The sequence below is a fragment of the Coenobita brevimanus genome, chromosome 66 (genome assembly GCF_032717465.1).
Source record: "Coenobita brevimanus isolate Jiangsu-jjx chromosome 66, ASM3271746v2, whole genome shotgun sequence".
NCBI lineage: Eukaryota > Metazoa > Arthropoda > Malacostraca > Decapoda > Coenobitidae > Coenobita > Coenobita brevimanus.
In genome coordinates, this window is record NC_137019.1 from 39,134,767 (window position 1) to 39,146,800 (window position 12,034).

Sequence of the window (12,034 nt, forward strand, 5' to 3'; positions counted from 1 at the left end):
TGGATACTACTTATTAGTTTTTCGCACATTTTGTTTCCTTTTCATCCGCTTGGAACCGAAAGAAACTAATTTTAAATCTTCTGATTTTTTATTACATCCTGTAACAAATCCATGAACCAATTTTAAACTGATTAACCCCTTTCGATTCACTGTAATGGGTCAAGTGGCATAATCTGCTATGTTTGTTTAGAACCAGTACATGATTGTGATGCTTATGTTATGTCACTTTGGCTCTTTACTAGTATTAGTCATGTTTGGTTGATGCTGGTGTTGTCAGTGTCTGGCTACCCAGTCCTATCCACCTACTACCACAATAACATCCTATTGCAAAAAACTTATGAAAATAATGACTAGATTCATTATGCTCTACTCTTTCTCTAACACTGACTCTGTAGCAAAAGCTTAAGTTAAGTGTGCAAAGGTTAATACAGAACTTTATAAACTACACAACTAATCTAGTAGTAAGGACTGTCCAGCCTCACCATTTTCACTGAGCCTAGTGTCATGTGGAGTAAAAACTGCACTGCCTGAGGGTGTTAGTTCAATACTGTCCTCCTCCTCATGCTGCCGGGCTAGGTGGTAGCCCACAGGGACACCTAGGCTCTTACTGCGTTGGGAAGAATATATCACACATATTGACATCAATAAGAAGAAAAGTGAAACAAAGCTCACAGTCACCAGGATGTAAGCATACATATGTGAACTGCTTGCTACTTGAGTCAATAAAGAGTGCGCCAAGGAGTTGCCGAATGATGCCAGGACTATCATGAGAGCACACATACGGTGAGTGATACGCATGTACTGAGCCATCCACAGCAAACTAGTGGGCAGGATTGGAGCTAGCCCCAAGGCTAGAAACACTACTCCACCCCAAATGAAGTCTTCCTTCCCAAAAGACCCTATGGCTAAAAATACAGATCCAATAAAAGAAAATAAGACAGCTGCAATAAGCAACTTGCCTGGTTTAACTCTCAGGCAGCCAGAAACAACAGTACACAAGAATCTTACAAGACACACAAGTCCCCAGAATAATGCCTGACCATCAATTTTTCTTTCCTGAATTATATCTAGTCCATAGTCAGTTGCAGAAGCAGGAGGTGATGGACAGAGCCTAGTAATGCTTCTGCCATAAACATAAACACTAAAAATATGACAGTAAACACAATTATTCTGTTCCTTCGTATCTTACTCATACTTCCATCATCTTGCTTAGACCTGGTTTCTCTAGGATTATGACAAAGAATTACAACAGATATTAAAGCATTGAGAATGATAAATATACCAATGCATATGTAAGCCAAGTGGACTTTGGTCAGATCATAATCTTTGAACCGCTGGGCCATATCGTCCAAGTAATTACTACTTTCATCACTCCTGTTGCTGTAAGTGCCTGGCTTTGATGAATGGTGGACAGATGAAGCAGTACTGACCACATCTGCTTCTTCATGGGTTACATCAAAAGCTTCTTTCACATGTTGCACTTCAGGTTCTGGAATAAAATCTCCCTCATGCACCTGCCTTTCACTATCATTCATTATGTTGGGGTCCAGCAGAGTTTGTGCTCTGTCCCCATTACCTAAGTAAACTACATCATCTGTTTGTTCTTTTACCAGTTCAGGTATTGGGGTGATGGGTTTCTTGGGAGCTATAGTAAAAGTAGTGAAAGGGGATCTTACTGTTGTTGTGGATGTGGTTGCTGTTGTTGGGAGAGTACTGGATGAAATAGTATGTGTAGAAACAGTGCTGCTAGTTACAACAGATGATGAAGCTATCGTTGTGGGAAATCTGGGTGTGGTTGAAGTAGTTCTGGTAGCAGAAGTACTATGTACTAATATTGGCAACCTCTGAGTGGAATAATTTTCTATTTCTGTTATGACTGCTCCTTCACTTATAGAACTCCCTGAGTTATAATTCATAGTCTGCTGAGTAGTAGCCTGAAGGATAATGGGCTCTGTCTCAGTCACCTCAGATTCTGTTGTTGTAGAAGGGGGCTGAGTGTTTGGAGGTTGGGAAGAAGTTGTGGGAACATCCTGTGAATGTTCAGTTTCATTTTCAGATTCGGGTGGATATTTAGCTTTGGTATTTGAAGTTTTCTTCCATTTCTGGGGTACCGGTACATCAGAATCTAGTTTATTACCATTAGTATACTCCGGCTTTTTCTTTGCTGGTCTTGTAGTTGATGAAACTGCAGTTGTCACAAGGACTGTTGTTTCTGGATAATGTGTTATATATGTCAGGTCAACATCTGGCAATGTTAAAGTAAGCTTGTTTTTAGATTGTGCACTCTTCTCTTTGGATACAATACTATTTGGTAATGTGAGATGCTGGAGGGCTTCATCAGACACTGCGTCTACAGAAAAAGTGCTCATATTGGGTGGGGCCTCAGAAGAGGAGATCTGAGACCCTAAATCCCGCACCAACCTACTCAGCTGTGTGGTGAAAGGGGAGAGAATCTTGATGTACTGCTGTTGTGGAGTTCTGCTGGATGCAGTCCCACAAAAAATGGCTGGATGACAAGAGGTACAATGAAAGCACCCACTGCAAAGCTGAAATGCAGTGCCTGCAAGGATGCTCCTCCCTGATGTCCCCAAAGATCCAAGCACATCACATTCCCACCTGTGAATTGAATGACTATTAAGAGTTCAATTCTATAATCTCTTCCATCCTACTGATGTAATGAAGCACAACACAGTAATTAAGGACATAGTGTTTTTCAACATGTTGCTCCTAAACTATTACTGCTAGGAGGATGCAATTTACACAAATTATTGACCTATATGAATGATTATGCATAAGTTTCATCAAATTCAGTTCATTAGATTCTTATTTAGAGATTTTTTTAAAAAAAAAACTCTACATTATCTATAAAAAATTAACAGGCTCCTAAAGTACAGTAACCTCTCAACTAACGCAAGTTTAAAAAACGCATTTTCGTTTTAACACAAGCAAATATTTAAGTAGATATGTTTAACTAACAAGGGTTTCTCGATTTAACGCGACTTTACACATACGTGATGGTTTCAAATTAGCCACATGCGCCATGGACAATCCCGAGCTGATAGACCATGTGTGGCAGTTTATGCATAAATACAATTTTTTATTTGGCTGTTGCTTAAACTGGTTTTATTCGAGCTATGATAATCGAAAATGAAGTTTGGCCCCATTCTGAGCAATTTGGCTCATTTCCGGACAAAATTTGGCCCGGAATGTGATGGCAGGTCTAAACTGTTACAACTTGATGCTGCAGAACAGATAGAAGGAAACCACTCAGACCAAGATAAAGCAGTTCTTTATGAAGAAGACAGAAAACTTAAGGGAGTTATCTTCATCACCAGCAGCACGGGAGTCAGAGGAAGAGGAAGAGGAAAGACAGCAGAGTGAGGAGGGACAGCAAAGCGAGAAGGACAACAAATTCAGGGTGTGGAGAGGTGGGAGGTGGGGGAGTGGGGTCAGGAGGGACAGCAGCAGACGACAAATGATGCATAGATGAAGTGAGGCTGTGTGGTGTTATTGTTTGTGACCTACTTACTGTAATGAAAATGTTGCTTTTACTGTATTGTTTTTATGACCTACTAATGCATTAATAATGTTGAGGAACTTTCACAATGCCGTGAATGAAGCAGAATTGAAAGAAAATCCACTTAAAAAACGAAAACAGAATGGAGAAGTAAACAATGCTTCGTCCCAACAAGGGCTCAAATGTTGTTTATTTCTCCCCAAATATACTATTTTTGTTTTTATGTGGATTTTCCTTGAAATTAATATTGTTGCTTTTAAGTTTAGAACAGCATAACTCCCCAAATGGGTAGACTTTCCCTGAGTCCAGGAACGTAACCCCCAATATTAGCATTGTTTCTTATGGGAAAATTGTTTTTAAAAAACGCGTTTTTAACTAACGCGACCTCCCCAGGAACCTAACCCTCGCGTTATTTGAGAGGTAACTATAATGCAATAAATTTGGCTTGCTATGTGGCAGACTAATCATAAAAGAGTTGTTTTACAGATTCTCTGATATGTTTTATGATATTTGCATTAGAAGAATATCAGTGACTTTTTTTTTTTTTTTTTTTTTTTTTTTTCAATGAAAATCTAAGTTTCCTAACTTACCAATTTCCTGATGTTTGGCAAGCTCTGTACACCAAACGTATCATTATACAAACATTCCAATGACAGAATTTATAGAAAATTTTATGGGCTTTCCAGTAGTATCTTTATTTTTTCTCTAACTTTATTAGTTAACGTAGGTGGGGACGGTCGCCATCTGGTCACTCGATGTAGTGCTGCTCTCAGGTGTTTGCCCTTTCCTCTCCTCCATCCTTCTTTCCTTCCATCCTCTTCTGTCTTTCCTTCCTTCATTCTTTCCTCGTCCTTCTATCTACAGGTGACTTTACACTCCCTCTTCTGTCTTTCTTTCCTTCATTCTTTCCTCTTACTTCTGCCTGTGGGTGAATCTACACTGAGTGACAAGGGCGTGGGAAGTAATTCCATCTTGTGCAGTGTTTGTGATAAATGGGTGCACAAGAGATGTAGTGGTATCAAAGGTAGATTGTGAGATAATGCTGATTTTATGTGTACGGCGTGTCGGGGAGAGCAGGTGGAGATTGTCAGGCGTGAAAGGATTGAACTTGCTGGTGAGTTTCTTGAGTGTGTGGAAGAGATTTGTTATTTGGGAGACATGTTGTGTGCTGGAGGTGGGGCTGGAGCTAGCTCTGTGGCTAGGGTGAGAAGTGGTTGGAAGAAGTTCAGGGAGCTGTTGCCTCTCCTGACATTGAAAGGACTCTCCCTACATGCTAAGGGGTCTTTGTATGCAGCATGAGTTAGGAGTGTAATGCAGTACGGTGGTGAGACCTGGGCAGTAAAGGAGGAGGATATTTGTAGGCTCAGACGTACAGAAATGACAATGATTAGGTGGATGTGCAGTGCATCCCTGCGTGCAAGGCCTGGGGGCGGGGTTTATGAGGGAAGAGTTGAGAGGTAGGTGGGGACTGGAGTGTATTGGGGTTGTGATGAGGAGTGGTAGATTGAGGTGGTTTGGGCATGTGGAGAGGATGGGGGATGATAATTGGGTGCAGAAGGTGAGAAGTGTTAATGTTGGGGGTGGGGTTGTGAGGGGTAGACCAAGAAAGACGTGGGACAAGGTCATTAAGTGTGACCTCAGGGTTAAGGAAATGAACAGGAAGGCTGCAATAGATCGTGGAGCATGGAGAGCCGCCATTAGGTGACCAAGGCCGATGCATGCAAGCATGTGGGAGCCTTCAAAAATGAAAACAAAAACAAAAACAACTCTCCTCCTCTTACTGGCTCCCTTCAACCTCTGTCTCTTTGCCGCACGGTTGCCTCTTTATCTCTTTGCTATCGCCACTTCAATGGTCATTGCTCCTGTGAACTGTCTGCTAGCATCCCTCCACCCCTACGATGAGTGCATAGCACCTGTCTAGCAACAAACTCTCATCCCTTTTCTGCCCAACTCTCTAATGCAAGGGTTAACCATTACTCCTAGTCCTTCATTTATGCAACAGGTCAACTCTGGAACTGTCTCCCTTTGTCTGTATTTCCTACTTCCTATGATCTCCAGTCTTTCAAACTCAGTGTGTCCAGGCATCTCGAAATGAACGGATCTTGAATTTGGCTCTCTTTCATACTGGTTTTGTTTTTTTTCTTGGAAGGAATGGCTTGCAGGCTCCTGGCCCTTCATTCCTTCTTCTTTGCATAAAAAAAATTATCAGTGTCATCACTCCTTCTGTTTCGTCTGATGATGATGATGTCAGTTTTACCATCATTCAGCTTAAGTTTCCTCCTAACCATCCAAATCTTAATATTAGACATTTAGAGACTCAAGCCTGGTCTACTCTCTTATATTCTTTTCACAACAATACACACTCTTTCTTCTGTCCTCTTATTCTCACCTACTCCCGTGCATATACCCTATCTATACTCCCATTCTCTCACACTAACACCTCTCCGTTTAGTTTCAGAATGGGACGGTGGTTATTATGGTCTTGACTTTTTTCCTTCTTTAGTCAAAGTTTTGGCAACTTTTGGGAAGCATTTCATATACATATACAGTAAACCCTTAATATAACAGAAACTGCAATGTACAGTACCAGAATTTGCTTTTACCAGGGTCAAGGAGCTGACCAGACTAAATTCTCATATATCTGGAAAAGACCAAGGGTGACGAGTGATAAGTGAAATATACAGAGAAAGTGAACATCAGTAGTTTGTAAGATTGTAAATACTGTAATAAGATGTATAAAATGTGCACTACAGTATTAGAAAAGTGTTTAAAATTAAGTTGTAACTAAGTATTTTCTAACTGCTTTCCCTCTCCCAAGGTTAGAAACGAGTGTGTCTGAATGCAGATGTGGTGGTGTACACAGCTCTCTCGATTCTCCCTCCATTTCCTCTATACTCCCCTCATCCCTCCTTCATGCCAGTTATGGGGCTTCTGCCCAGGCACAAAGAAAAAAATTCCACAGCCAAATTTGCCCCTGGAAGATGGTTATATTGGTATAAATTGTATACCAAAATCTTCAGTGGTGTTTATGCTGTAAGATACTCTAATAAAAACACAAAAAACTGATGTAAAAGTACAGAAATGCAGTGACAATAATACTTATTCAAGAGTAAAAATTGCTTCAAATAACTTCCGAACATTCAAGTTCAAAATTCTGCCCACACCATGTAACAGCAAAGCATATGTCTAGAGGCAGAATTTCAGGAGCTTTCTTGTGTTTTTTTTGGCATTTTGATATGACCAATTGTTTTCGAGTAAATCGCCAGACAAAAAAAAAATCACCGAGCATGGCAGAGGATGGGGATGGAGGAGGCATGGGGGGTTGGGGACAAAGGGAGAAGAGGTGTGTGTGTGTGTGTGTGTGTGTGTGTGTGTGTGTGTGTGTGTGTGTGTGTGTGTGAGAGAGAGAGAGAGAGAGAGAGAGAGAGAGAGAGAGAGAGTGAGTAAGTGAGCAAGTAAGATGGGGTGAAGTGGGGGGGGGTAGACAGGCAGCTTGGCTATCTTGTCTCCCTCTCTGTCCCCCCACCCTCTCCTACTCCTGCTCATCTCTCTCCCCATCCCCCTGCCTTTCCCTTCCCTCCACCCTCCCTCACCCTCACTTGTCTCCCACCTCATCCTCCCCCACCCTTATATAACCCTCCCCATCTCCTCAACCTCCCCAATCCCTGCTTGTCTCCCTCCCATCCCCCTGTCCTCCCCCACCCCTGCTTGTAACCCTCCCCGTTCCCTCCCCCCCTCCCCTGCTTGTCTCCCTCCCGTCCCTCCGCCCTCCCCCGCCCCCAGATAGCTCACTGCCGCCTGCCTGGCTGTAGCCTGTCAGTTGTCCTCCCACCGCCTTACCTACCTGCATGTGATGTTTGCTGTCTAATTTTTTAGGAATAGTATTGCTTGTGAGGATAATGACATTACCTATGATGTTTCTGTGTCAGTATCTGTTGACTAAGTAAGGTATATAGGAGTTTGGGTTTGGGCCTGGAACACATCTCTGGCTTTTCTTCTGTATCTTATGGAGAAAACTGCTTCGATATGTAAATCGGAAAAAGTCCGGGTTAGCAGGGGGATGTCCAGATGTCACTTTTATCGGACTTTTGCTTCTTTCGGAATGGCTAGGACCCCAGCCAGTCCGTTATAGCCAGAACAGTCAAAGAACTCTTGTCCTCCCCTTCCATGAAAATTTTCTTGATGTTCACATACTGATGAAACAATGTACGAGTAGTATTCAAATACTGTATGAGAACACCATAAAAAAAAACCCTCATCAAGAACAGTCCACTCAGTAATTCAAGCACTGTTTACAAAATCCCGTGGAAAAGCTGTAACAACTTTTACACAGGACAATCTAGAAAAGATTTGGAAACTAGAATTTCACAACATAAATACAGTGTAAGGACAGCCTAACAGAGTAGTGGTTTATTTCAGCACCAAGCATCCAGTGATCACCATCTTGACTGGGCAGGTTCTAAGATTCTAGCATGATCAAAAAGCTTTAATGAATGAAATGTAATAGAATCTTGCCTATTTTCTGGCACATATGAAATGAGTGTAAACATGAGCTATGGTCATTTTAAATGTGATAAATTGTTATGTGAATTAATTTTACAGCAGTATCCCCACACTAACAACTTATTGTTCCTTGTCTCCTGGTAGTGCAGTCATACCTGTGTGGGACACACCTAACATTTAGCCACAAGGTCGTAAGTTAAGCCACAGTATTTACCCCCTTTTGTCAGGTACATTCCTAGGGAAATAAATCAGGTATCTACTGTTCTGTGCATTGCTCATTTTTAAATTCAGGTCACCCTTTGTTGTATGGCACTCCCTGCTGCAGGTTTGCATAAGTTAAGCCACAGGTGAAAAGTCAGGTACCTGTTGTTCTGTGTATCGACCAGTTTGAATTCAGGTCGTCCTTTGTTCTGTGTGCCACTCCCTGCAGCAGGTGTGCATAAAAGACCTCTATCCTTTATTTTTCAGTCTCATTCTGTCTGAAGATGTAATATACGAAAGTATTCACTGTTGCTCCGTTCATTTCTTCTGTGGTTATATTGCATACATATCTTCATGATGAAGTGAAGTTTCTGCATGTATCTATATATATATATGTGTGTGTGTCGATCTACCTATCTATCTATCTCTATAAATATATATACAGTAATCACTCTAATATCCGGACGCCCAATAACCGAACATCCCCACTAACCGAACCTTATCGTCCTGGGATCAAACATTCCCAAAATGGTCCGAAAATCCAAAAAAATTAAAAAAAAAAATCGATTTTTTGCCGTCCGTAATTTGAACTTGCCGCGCGCGCCGCATGAGAGCATTGTTTTGGTTCGTCATTCCTCCGATGTCCGATAGAGCGCTGCTGCATCCTCCCCACTTCCCGCCTGTCTCTAACCGCGACTGGACCTACGCTGTTCGCCATGGCTGCCCACGTGCTCGCTTTTGTGGTGGTGCCGTACTTGCTGCAAGGCCTCCTGCTGCTCTCTGCCCTACTCTTAGTGTGTGTGATGATGGCCCCGCCACCTGAGAAAAGGAAGAGAGTGGTGTTGACTCTGGAGAAGAAACGGGAGATATTGGAGAAAGTTGATGCGGGTTGGTCTTCTTCACGCATTCTCCGCGAGATCAACCTGGCCCGGTCGACTTTGTTCGATATCAAGTGTTCCCGAGACAAGCTCATGCAGTACACGGCGACTTCTCGTCGAGAAGCAAACGCAACGTGGAGAGGAAGGTTATGTTTACCCCCAAGTATGCAGAAATCGACCGCTCCACGTTGATTTGGTATCGACAGCAACGTGCAGCTGGTGTGATGGTACGTGGAACGGAGCTGAAGGCTGCTGCTGAGAAGTTTGCAAGGCTTCACGACGCCCTAGACTTCAAGGCATCCGAGGGTTGGCTCTTCGCGTTCAAGTTGCGACATGGCCTTACGAACCATAAAGCACATGGCGAAGCATTGGACGCTAACGAGGATGGAGTGGACGAGTTTTGGCACAAGGTGAAAGGCTTGATCGACAGGGAGGGCCTCACTCGGTCAAGTCTAAACGCTGACGAAACTGGCCTATTCTATCGCTCGGTGCCAACGAACGCTCTAGCCGATGAGACGGAGAAGCATGTACCTGGCTGCAAGCTTTCTAAGGAACGGATATCTGCTTTGTGTTGTGCCAATGCTAACGGCATGCACCGGCTTAAGCCCGTTATTGTTGGCCGTGCAAAGCAGCCTCGGTGCCTTCGTGGGGTGATGGATGTCCTTCCTGTTGTCTGGTACCATTCTTTGAAAGCATGGTTCACAGCTGTGATTTTCAAAGACTGGTTTCACCGTCACTTCGTCAAGGAGGTCATCCAGTACCAGACGAAGACACTGGGAATTCCTCGCGACCAGGTAAAGGCTCTCCTTCTCCTCGACAATGCACCAGCCCACCCGTGCGACAAGGACTTGGTTGCTGAGAATGGCCGTATTAGGTGCATGTTTCTGCCACCTAATACGACTGCTCTCATTCAACCCATGGACCAAGGAGTGATCGTGGCAACAAAGCGCCTGTACCGTCGGAAGTTCCTGGACGAGGTGATGGTTGTTCTCGAGGACGAGGACGAGCGCAGGGAAGGACGTGACACTCGAGGCAAGCGGACTTTGGAAAACCTTCGCCGCTACAACATCGTCTGCGCTGTACAACTGGGCTAGTGCCCTGTGAAAACTCTTGAAAATGGTTGGTCTCATCTGCTTCTCGGAACAGATGTGGAGTACGATTTCCTAGGGTTTGACGTGGATGACTTCCATGCACGGCTCACGCACGCACGGCGACGATGTTGATGTGGACGATGTTCGTGAGTGGTTGGACGACGACGAGGGCGATCCTGGGTATCAGACGTTGTCTGATGTCGAGATCGCGTCTTCGGTTGCTGGTGTCAGTCCCGAACTTGAAGATTCAGCGACGAAGGCGATGATGATGCGGACTCCTCTCAGCCAGGACACTACTCCAGCCATCCCCAAGCTGAGCGCACTCCGGGAACATCTAGAGTTCGTCCTAGACTACCTGGAACACCCGGACTGCGACAGGGAGATGGGGCCCTTGGGACTCGTGGAGGAAGTGCGTGCTTTCCGGCAGCGCATCATCAATCGCCAGAATCGTCGGTCCTTGCGTCAGTCAACGATTGACAGTTTTTTCAGGCCCGTGACCCCCGCTGTGCTTAGCCCTGGCTCCACCCGTTGCCTCCCCAAGACAGGCCCTCATGCTCCGAGCCACAGCCCAGCACATCAGCTACAGTGGAGTCACCGCTCGACGTGAGTTTGCGGCTGTCTTCAGAGTCTTCTGTAGTCAGGGTACGCTCATGTCACCACGACCCACCGATGCACCTTGGTCGCCTGCCAGTGATACTCTCGGACTCTGACAGCGAATAAACAGCAAGAACTTCTCCACTAGACCACACGGGAATTTTGAGTGTTGTGCAGTGAAAAAAACGGTGTGTTGTGTTAAGGTTTTCGAAATGAGAGAAAAGACTCAGTAGAAAAGAAATTTAACGTAACTAACTCCTTCTTTGTTCTGGCTTTGGAAAATTAAAAAAAACTTGGGAAAAGTTAATGTGCAACACTTAAATTTAATGGAACATTATTTGGACTAAAGTGAACACTGTGAGGAGAACGGACTTCTGTGTGTTATTGACTAAGTTCAGTGCAAGACTTCAGGAAGAGTGTAGTGCAAGTGCTTCAGGAAATCGTTCTTACTGTCAGAGTCTGAGAGGAGGCGGTTATTCACCGAGGTGGCCAGGGACTTGCTTGTAAGTAGCCAGAATGTTTCATATTGTACTATTTTCCCATACTATACTTACCAGAATGTTTCATATTGTACTTTTTTTCCATACTATACTTACCAGGAATGTGTCATACTGTAATTTCTTTTTTCCATACTATACTTACCTCATGCATGTGCAGTAGGAATGTGTTTTTCAGAGTTAGGCTAGGTTAGGGTCCATAAGTGCCAGAATGTTTATTAATGTATGAACCTACTTCTAAACCCACATTTTATGTTTCTTTTGCATTTATTTCAGTCATTTATGTGCCTTATTGGTGTGATTTGGGTGTTAAATAGGTGCTATGTACATGTCCGGAGGGAGTTGTATAGGTGCTTTCTCTGAGTTAGGGTCCATAGAGTACAAGTCCATAAGCTGGGGCCCAATATCCAGGACGGAAAACCAATATCCGAACCTACTCCGATGGCTCTATTGATCCGGATATTGGAGGGGTTACTGTATATATCTATCTCTATATATATATATATAAATATATATATATATATATATACATTTGTATATATGTCAGCTTGCACGGGCAGATTACACTTGGTTCACAGACTACACACACATCCAAAGACACTTCAACAATACAATCACACTTACAAGCACTTCTCACCCTACATACAATCTCTAACAGACAGCCTAAGCCACTTGGTAGAGATACATAGGCTGTATCATCCCCACTTCGGCTGGGATAGGCCAGTCCTGCAGTGAACACTCAAATGGCTGATG

At 43.6% G+C, this 12,034-nt stretch overlaps 1 pseudogene; it reads right to left on the minus strand.

Annotated features, from left to right (window-relative positions):
• Positions 1 to 450: 450 nt before the first annotated feature.
• The window catches only part of LOC145405352 (uncharacterized), a 50,598-nt pseudogene continuing 39,014 nt past the window's right edge, over positions 451 to 12,034 (minus strand).